Source organism: Sitodiplosis mosellana, unplaced genomic scaffold, assembly GCF_009176505.1.
Source record: "Sitodiplosis mosellana isolate CC-2019 unplaced genomic scaffold, AAFC_SMos_1.0 Smas_scaffold_15, whole genome shotgun sequence".
Lineage (NCBI taxonomy): Eukaryota > Metazoa > Arthropoda > Insecta > Diptera > Cecidomyiidae > Sitodiplosis > Sitodiplosis mosellana.
Window position 1 is genome coordinate 333052 of NW_022595257.1, and position 10723 is coordinate 343774.

General features: G+C 35.8%; 1 long non-coding RNA gene across 1 annotated transcript; it reads right to left on the reverse strand.

Moving 5' to 3' along the window:
* Positions 1-416: 416 nt before the first annotated feature.
* LOC129568065 (uncharacterized) lies at positions 417-1390 on the reverse strand. Its single transcript, XR_008687902.1, has 3 exons — positions 1084-1390; positions 737-934; positions 417-650 (listed from the first exon to the last, which is right to left on the reverse strand). It is a non-coding gene; the product is annotated as an uncharacterized LOC129568065 (long non-coding RNA).
* Positions 1391-10723: the final 9333 nt, after the last annotated feature.

A 10723-nucleotide genomic window follows, 5' to 3' on the forward strand; every position in this document is an offset into this window, starting at 1 on the left:
GCTTACAATATTATTGATTCCATAAATTTGTCCAAATTTTTCACAATATACCAAACAGAGTTTACGAGCAATTGTTTTATATTTGTTTACATAACTGCGACAAGAATATATTCTGACAGCGAGACACAAGTTCAAAAAATGAATATATTCCTGCTCCCCTAAGTAATCTTTAAAGGCGACCATTCCATAATATAATAGCACAGTACGAAATTCTGTAGCCTTCCAGTATTTTATGAACTGCAAAGTTCGAACATTGCGGTTTATATCACTTGGAAGCTCTTTATTATAAATTGAAATCTGCGCACTTAGGATTTCTTGTATCTCTTTTGACCACTTCTTCTTATATGAATCTTTCCCATGCATCCAAATATTCAACAATTTTTTCATTACGCCTTCTTCTAATAAATGAAGTGGATCCGACGTCGGGAATTGTTTGATCATATCAATCAGTGGTTCTCCATTCAGATTCTTCAAATCTTGGAGAATTGATTCTTCTCGGTGGTGTTCTTTTTGGAATCTGTTGAGGAACTGATTATTCGTGCGTTTCGGTTTGTTGAATTCCGCAAAATGCATACGCCGTGCATTCTTATCAAACACGCCAATGCAATAACATTTTTGACATCCGTATTTGCTGTTGAAATATGCTATACCTGCCCAAGTGAAATGTTACTTTAAGTATCTTATATAAAACGCAAAAGGTTTGCATAAGAGTAATTAATTAAAAAAGTAATAAAACCTTTTATAAATGATCGTGCTGGCGAGTCGCACAGGAAGCATCTAATGACTATATCAATTCTATACTCATTGATCATAACACCATTTCTAATTACAGTGTCGATGTCGCTCACAAGAGGCTGTAGGAAATCTGTTAAATCCTTTGGTTTCCCAATTCCACTCCAGATACCTATTACCATAGGCTTGACATCGGACATTCCTTCAAATTTTTTAAACGAGAATATTTGAAATAATACGTTAATGTTACATTGTTGTGGGTTTGACTCGAACATTTCCGATCGAAGTGGTCAAAATAATTTTGAAAAAACGTTTTTCAATTCAAGTAAAAAATTCAGTGGTTAAACAAACCATGTATATTTGCCAAAATCGGCCAGAATGTAACTGGAGAACTTTTAAACAACGGTAGGCCATCGACGTTGAAATTCAATTCTAAAGTTATATTCGAATTCAATTTTCCAAAAACGTTTCTCAAACAATTTCCGATTCCGTTGTACCAGTATTGTCCGCCAGCTGTATTTTCAATTTGAATAGAGCGTGGAGTTCTAAGGAGAGACCTGCTGTCACTTGGCAGGTTTCTTGAACCGAATGTAATCAAAATTTTCAGAAGTGCCGATAATGCCCTGTTTTGAATATTGTATTCAATCGCCCATGATCTTATATTATTTTTATGTAATTGTTGTTTTTCTATATTTGCTGCGAATAGCTTTTTGCTTAGCTTTTTAACCATTAAATTCGATTGTGAATCTCTTTTCATCATTGAATTAATTCTTCGCGAAATCTTCATGCGCTCTTTTGCGCGTACGACATAGAGTTTTCCTTTTACTTTTCCGTACACATTGTGTTAAATTTTATCACCGAAAAATATGAACTGTGCTATGCATTCTTGGTATGAAATGAATAGAAAATGGTAGTTTTAGTTTGATAGAGCAGAGAATTTGGAATCGATTATTTTGAACCGTTTACAATTTGCCAAAGAAACACTATTTGAGACCAAAAAAGATAGTTTCAAACGAAACAAAATTCAAACGTGAAGTTTAATCCGAAAATAAATGAAGTTATGATATCATGTAAAAAAAAATTATGGCAGCACCCATTATAAATACCATCGAATATCTCATTTAAAAATCATGAATAATAATCAAGGTTTGCAAACCTGAGCAAAGCCACAAATAGCAAATAACGCAAGAAACGTCCTCCTGAAAATTCAACAAGTGCAACTGCATTCGTACTACAAATCAAACCGAATCATACGCAATGAAAATAAATAATCACTTGCTGTAGTCATCAGATTTCACTAGCGGTGGTTATCAAACGGAGATTTTACTAGCATTATCAGTGGAGGACAGTGCCTCAGCAAGACCAATTTGCACCCGATGCAAACGAAAATTTTGCGCCTTTTCCGAATTTTTTTTTAATATAAATTAATCAATGAAAATTCGGATAGTAATTTTACATGGTCGATGTTTCGTTCTTTTGTTAATGTGGCCATGATTTACAATTACATTAAATAAATCTTTTTCATCGATATCAGAACGATCATTGTAGCGAAGCATATTTTCAAATTGAATACATGATTGCAATAATTTGCCATTTTTACGTTTTTACCGATATTTTTGAAATCATAGAGAGAAGAAAATTGCTCATTTAGCTCATTATTATGATTTTGATGAATTTTATATTAGAAAATTTCGGAAAAGGCGCAAAATTTTTCGTTTGCATCGGGGCGCAAATTGGTTTTGTCGAGGCACTGATGCTGCATCAGTGATGCATAGCCATGACCAATGTGATGACTGCCCAACAAAATGGCATCGACCTCAAGGTTGAATGCTGTGGACCCTTAAACGTAACGACGAAAATTCAATGAACAATCTACTGCTTTTATTGTCATTGCCACAATGTGGCTCTTTTTGCCGTTTTCGTCTTGCAAATGCCACTAATTCTATTCGCGTGGCTACAAATGGCCAAGTGACCAATAGTTTGGACAGCACATATCGTGAAAAATTTGTCTACATTTCGGGAATCAATGAAAAATGATGGCCATCAATATGAGTCATGTGACCGTTCACAGTGACAAATATAAGAAATATTTACTTGAATCTTGATAAATACCTCTAACCTAATTAACTAAAAAAGCATTCGGTCTATTGGAATAGAGTACATTGAATCAACTGAAAGGAGTCTCTCTGCAGTGACAAGAATAAATGAAGATGAAAGAGAATTACTGAAGTGGTCGGGCTGAAGTACCGTTTTATTCCATTCATGCATACATTTTCGGAGATATCTCTATTCAACTGAGACACAACCATTTGTGATAATGAGGCTTTATTTTAGTATACTCTTCGTAAAAGACAAAGGAAGAAGATACAAGAGTATAAATAGCAGAGAACCCAAAATTCGCTGTACGCGTAGACTACTACATCAATGTGACATCGGAAGTAATGAAACCGTTTGATTGAATTTCCAAATTATCTCGATAAAATTGTGTAGCAATTTTATAAGCATGTCCTTGGTGATTACATCCCATTTTTCGTCTGGTTCATGTAACAAGGTGTGTCGATTGACGCAGCAGTTCCGGGCAATTTGCAGAGTGCACTTTTTCCTCTTCATTCTCTTTCCCTATCTCTCTTACATTCTTTCCGCATCTCTCTGCATAAGCGCACAGTGCGTTCATTTTCTCGATCGAAAAATGTGCATTGATTGAAGAGTCAAATCCAATTATCCCATTTGTTGCGTCAAATGCATGTCATTCAGTGCCTCTAATCAACTCGAAGTTTCTCCTTAATTAACGAAGAAAAAGGCCCCCGGGTGCGTATACCAATTGAAACCCCCGCATATATCGTGCATCAGCAGAACTTGGATTGCATTTCATCGAAAAGACATTTGTGGATAAATAAATAATAATTTATGAGCGTATCATCCGATGGGATAAATGTGCATGTTTCACCTGCTGAACATGGCATGTTTGTCGAAATCGTGACTTCATTGCAATTTTTTTGGTGCGAAGGGAATGGGAGAATATGGATTCGTTTACCATACACATACTGAATGCATTTTAATCAGTTTAAGTGTGTGCACTTGGAATTCCACTGTAGCGCATACGTATCGTACGGTGTATATGCCACCGACGGATTTTGCAAATTACGCTTAAGTGCATGTGTGCATAAAGCGACTTTTAAATGAATTAGCTCACCCAAAAGCAGTATAACCAGGGAAAAAAACACTCTTCTATCGAAAAATGCTTTTGGCTTTAAATAGACGAAGGAAAAAAAACGCTTTCAATCCATTTGAAAATTATTCAATTTTCATTGAGCATTTACAAACGCTTTGCTGGAAAAATGTCATCACGTGGAAAAATGCATCGTCATTGAATGCACGACGATGAAATGGAACGGCTTCTCTTGTTTTCCTAGAGGCGGGGTGATGCAGACGTAGATATTGAATCATTTGAAGAGAAGAAATATGCACTTGATGATAAGAGAGATAGAGAGAGAGAGAGAGAGAGAGAGAGAGAGAGAGAGAGAGAGAGAGAAAAGACTAAGAGCAAGAGAGAGGCAAAGAGAGAGAGAGAGTGAAAGAGAGAAAGAAAAAGTACGGAAGTTTAAATCACAACGATGTGAATCTGATGTCAATGTGGCAATAAACCACTTTATAATAGCATTTCATTCAATTAATGGCATTATTACCAATGGCAATGTGCGTTCTGGTGCCTGCGATGTGTGCTCACCATGTAAACTCTGCAATTCATTCGATTTATGTTCTTTTTTGCCCATTTGAATTTACTTTTACTTCGTCAGTGATGCAGAAAATCGTTGAATGAATGATTTTTTCTCGAAAATGAGGTTTTTTCTCATTCTTGGAGTGCATTTTTTGCATCAACATCATTTTTGCCACCATTTTCTGCGTTTATTTATCAGTAATAGCTCTTTTAGTTGCATTTATAGATGATTTTCTTGGCATTTTCCGTAAAATTCATTTTCTCTGCCTTATTCTACGCTCTTTATATGATTGCATTCGGTTTAAAACAAACTCATTGATCTATAGTATTAGATAGATTTTCAGCTATTCGACACAGTGTAAACTAACGTTGAAGTTTTTTCAAAGACTCTAATCTTAATTGAATTGCACCAATTTGGTTAATCTCAATTGGTTAAATTCAATTGAAATCAAGTTCAATGTCATGTTGACATTGTCCACAATTGTCTGGTTCATTGAAGCTAACGAAACCAACCGAAAAATGAACCAGTGGTTCATTGAAGGTAACAATTTGTTCACTCAACGAACCAAACTTTTATTTCAATAAAAAGTATGGATTGAATCAGAGGAAAATTCGCTAGCACATAATGCTCGAGGAGTAACAAATCGAGTGTTGATACCATGAACACATTAATGAAATTGTTTAGCCATTTGACATACTTTGTTCCGGATCATAATTCTTCTAAACAAAATACTTTTGTGTCCTTTCTACACACATTGCATTCAGTTCAAACATTTCTTTTTTTTAACTCTAAAAAAAATGGTGTTGCGGTGTCAAAATTGGTACTTCAACGCATTTTTTCCACTAGTTTTTTTGTCTGTCAAGTTTTAAGTCGACAAAGAGGGCAAAAGATTAATTTATGGTTTTCATTTGTTGGTATTAAAAGGTCAAAATAATATTTATTTCACTTCGAACAAGCATCAACCGGGTTGATCAACCCTTTTTTTTGTCTAAAATTGAAAAAAAACGAAATATAACAAATTCATTTGTTCCGCAACAATTTCAATTTGGATTCGGGGTTTAAAAAAAAAACGAAGTGAAGATTTCAAGCGGATTTATTTATTGCAATAGTATTGGGAAGTGAAACCGAAGTCGACACTTCAAAAAAATCTTTATATGGTGACAATGGCATAGTTTTAAAAGCCGTTTTGCTGCTCTATGTGAAAAAACCATATGGTTCATTTTTATACTCTTTTGCTTCCTACTCTTTTACCTACTCTACAATTTCAATGAATTTTTCATCGAAACTTTTCACCACATCCAATTGTTTAAACACACTCTTTCTGCAAAAAAAAACCCTTTGTAACGAGTTATCATTTCATTGAACATTGTAAAATTGTTGTCGCCGTTGAAATCCAATTGATTCCATTATTGAGATCGGCTTAACACTTGTATTTACCATAAATCTTATGAACGATGTGGAAAAAAATGGAATTTTATGAACGATAGAAAATTGCAAAATTTATCCGATGAGTTAAATTTCAGTTGCCAATTATAGTTGTTAAAAAAAAGTCGTCGCTGGGCTCATCCCTTTTTTTGCGTGAATCAACTAACTCCTGACCGATTGTTTAAAACACGTAATAAAAGTGGAAAAGCGGTTGAAAGGCGACAGATGACGCGATTAAATGCATTGGATATTTTTTCGTTCCGAAACAATTGTTGCCAGTAAAGCAATATAGGCAAGCGCAAAAAGAGAGCTTCAATCCCTTGTAGAAAAAAAAGGGTGAAAGAAATCGTGTTTGCTCACTTGCATTAATTTATTCCAATAATTTCGAGTGTTTAGCCGCTTCCATTGATTTGTTGGCCATCAAAAAATGGTAACAGTTGAATGCATCAAAGCATTTAAAAGTCACACAGATTGAATTCGAAAAATCCAATTGATTAATTTAAGTAAATTTATGCAGTTTCGACATGGCGCGCAAAGTGTTTTTCAATTTTTCCTATATCGCCTGTTCGGCGGTTTGAAACCGCCGGTTTTGGTGTGCATTGATGTGTGTTTAACATTTCCAAATCACCTCGTGACAGAAGTTAGCGAAGCAAATACACCATTTCAATGTCATTTAAATAAATAACAATAAAAACACTTGTTAGCAACGGAGAGAGCACAAAACATATTCGTGAGCAGCCAAGTGTTTTTTTTTGTGTCGGTCTGCGTTTGACTTTCGGTGATTTTGTTTTTAATCACCTCTAATGGATTCGCATTTCGAACCGTGTTCATCGGGAATGGGTTGCGATTTTGATTTCGATTTGACATTTAAATTCAATTGCGCTCCGCTTTTTCTCGGGTTTGAATTGAATCGTCGGATTTGAATTTATTACACGAGCGTAAACAGAGGCAATGAATGTAATTCGAATTCAAAATAGGGACAGATTTGTGCTGATAACTGGGTCGATATGCATTTTTGAATTGAAGGAGACACAAAATCGTTCGTTGAAACAACGTTGTTGACTTGGAAATGGTGTTTTGTTTTGCTATTTTTTCTTCTGTTGTTTTCGATTCATACATTGCACGAAGCAATGTTGAAGCATGTATCATTGATAAATTGTATCAAATTCGCTTAAGTAGGCTAGCATTGCTACTGAACAATTCAAACGGTTCATTCAACAATATTTATTGCGTTAAACTTTTACAATTTTTTTTATTACATTGCGCCTTATTACCGAAAATCAGTTCACTTTCTTTTCATTCTCGTTTACGCGACCATAAAAATCATTTCGAAATTTTTCTTTGCCGCGCCTCGAAAAATGATAATAAAGATAATTTATTTTATGACATTTTTATGTGCATAATTTTTTGTGCGTGTGATTTTTTTCAACAGATAAAAACAATAAAATCTAATAAAAATATGATTGCGACTCTCAGTTTGCCTACCAAATTGAAATTGGTCTCGTTAAGTTTTGTTATCGTCCAAATCTTATCATTTTAAAATGATTGTCTCGCAGCGTTTCGAATACGAACAGTTTAAGAATTCATTTTTGTTTTTGTTTTTGTTTTGCCGGTCTGAGAATCTCACTGCTGACATAAGAAAGCAAATCCCCTCAGCACATTACAAAACATTTTTCTAAATTGAATTTTATGCCTAATATCAATAAAAACTGGAATCAAATTACAGGAAGTCAGTTACTTAATTTGAGTAAATTGCAGTGTTTTTTTTCACTTTCGACGAGTTTTATGGCCTGCGGGTGCTAAGTTAGCACTGTGCTAACTTATTTCACTACAAACTAAGCAGATCCGACATATCATTTCGGTATATAATTATATGGCAAACATTAGAATGTGTGTATTTCGACATGTCGAGACGATCTTTGCAAAACCAACAATGTGCCTTTCTACTTTGACTTGATTGCGGTCCATTCAAAAGTGAGACATACAAATTGACAAATTAAAAAGTTACACACATAATGATAGTGGTTTAATTTTTGAGAAATGATGTTCATATTCGGTAAATGATCCGTGTTGCATGTGATATGAGTATCAATGCGCTTCGACACGGATATGGTTGACTGCGGTAGAGAGAGAGAGAGAGAGAGAAACCAAAAACCACATTAAAAATTGTAATTATGTGCGTTGGTGTGCACAAGGCAAGTTACATAATTAGAAAAGGGCATGATGAATATAAACAAAACGACGCCTGATGGCAACCAAGTGCGGTGACGCGGTCTACGACGATGACGACGGGCGACTTATGATAAATGATGATGATTACAGTACATTCGCAGAAATGTCAATGGCCAGTGATTCCACGGTATTGTGTATAATTAATAGTTAATGCGATGGAAAGTGACACGAGAAGAGCAGCCACGCGTTCCATCATGATGTTGTACTGGAGTCCTTTTGCCGGAAGTGCTGTTGAGAACGTTGATTGTGACACGTGCTTTTCGAATCGATTCAAAATTAGCGGTGTCGATTTTTTTCGATACAAAATGCCGTTTTTCTGAACATTTTTCAAAAACCATCATGTCAATTAGAGAAATGCGTGCGGCTTCCGCAGTTTGGTTGCAGTTTGGTTTTTGTGTGAAGCATTTCGCTTTCTATAGAAAGTATAAATTTTTTCAAGTATTTCTATGGGCCGTTTCGGGCTCTGAATTCCGGGTTCTGTATTTCGGGCTCTGAATTTCGGCTTCAATGAACCATTTCAGTGTCTATGGCCATTTATGTCGTAATTTTGGTGTCATTTAATTGAAATGCATCATTTTATGCGCCATATGATAACCGAAAAATGAAAGTTGCGCCCAATACATCAAAATCATATGCTCAAAATTTCACCACTTGCATCAGCGTTGACATATTATTTGCAATTGCAACAGTTTCTTTTGTTGCCGATGATACTTTTTGTTTCAAATGTCAGAAAATATGGCCAAAAACGTCTCCAATCATGAGGCAACAAATCATCATCAACCTGTGTGTCTGTCACACACTGACATTTAAATCAATCCTTCGCAACATTGTTGCCGAAAAACGAGAAAAAAACAACATTGTATCGCCACGTTACAAGGCGAAGGATGAGAGGAAGAAGAAGAGCCGGCATCAAAATTAAATCATCATCATCTGTTCAAATCGAATGCAATTTGGTGTGTAAAACATACATTTTTCATAACGATGAGATGGAAACAAAGAAGCCATGCATTCAATGTTCATTCAATACACCGAGATCGAATGCGCATCAACGAGAGAGCAGTGAAAGGACAGTTACAGTTGTACAATTGTTCATCCCCTATTTTTATTCCCCGTGATTGCTAAATACGTCAGACGGCAACCTCTCATTCTCTCTGATTCTTTTCGTTCTATCGTCCTTTCGTTCATTCGCTTTTTCGCTCTTTCTTCCTCTTTCTTGCTCTCTCTCTGTCTCTCCCTCCATCTCTCATTCTCCCTCTCCCTCTTCCTCTCTTTTTCTCTCGCAAAGGTACAGCACGCTATTGTATTACTCTCCACGGCACGGTAATGCGTACCCACTTTCAGTAGCATTGTTTCGTTGTGTATTTAATAATCGGGCGAAAGATGACAAGATGGGCCATTGCACAGCAGCAAAACAGTTCCGACATTAGCCGTGTTCGGTTCATTTAGGCATTGAATTCAATAATAAATTTTTCGCATCGTAACGAAAACGAGAGTCGGGCGCGCCGATCAAAACCGAGGAAAAAGTAAAGAATGTACGAGAAAGAAAAAAAATAATAGCAATAAACATGAAAACCATGAAGCTATTTAGTGAAATTGATGAGCACATGATGGATTTAGCCATGTGGAAAAAATCCACAATAAGCTAATTGCAATGTATATGACGGCGTTTGCGAGACAGCCAACGGAACACTTGAATGCGCGATATACCGAAACAACGAAACAACAACAAAAAAATACTGAAGGATAATAATGATGGTTAAATTACACCTACCGCCGAAAAATGCTGGCATTCTCGAGATGATACCAGCAATTAGCTCTTTTTCGATGCACACAAAGTAAATGCCATTAATTTTATTCGTTGTCGCGTCATCGTCGTCGTCGTCGTCGTCGTTGTTGCTGTCTTTGGCTGGAATGAAGACATTCACAAAAACGAAGACACATTTCACTAGACATTTTATCGAAGGTGGAAATGGTGTGCCGTAGAAGAGGAACTGCCTGTCTACATCGAAAACTCGAATGTTTTTTTTTGTTGCTTCTTTACCGCCTTTTGCATTTTCAAGTACCGTTGAGCCAGTCTATTGGGATTTAAATGCCTTCCAGATCAATGATTCATTTAATAAATTCGAAGAAACGTTCCAATGATTTCGATTACTTTCGCTCATTTTGATTCATTCCCTTGAAGACTTTCGTGCATTTTGAAATGAATCAAATGACTTAGAAGCAAATGAGGAAAAAATTGGTCTGAAGAAAGTGGAAAGGTTGTCGAAGAAGAATCGAAAATCTCGGTCTGAGAGAATGAGAACTTATAGAATTTGAATTGAATGAATGAAAACTGATGATTTTGAGTGAAGATGCTCAAATGAGAATAAAACGAGAATGCAACGAGTAACGATGTCCACGAAATGGCCAAATCAAGCCAATAGAATCTCTTCGTACTTATGCAATTCATCATATTTTGTTCTCATCAAAAACTCATTGTTATGCATAAAATCCTGACTGTTCCACACACACACACACACACACACACACAAATCCGGCATTCAAAGCAGTTTGTTCCATTTTTTCACGTATTCGTTGTTTGAAGTTTCAATTTTTCAAGAAAGTCACGTGTCCAT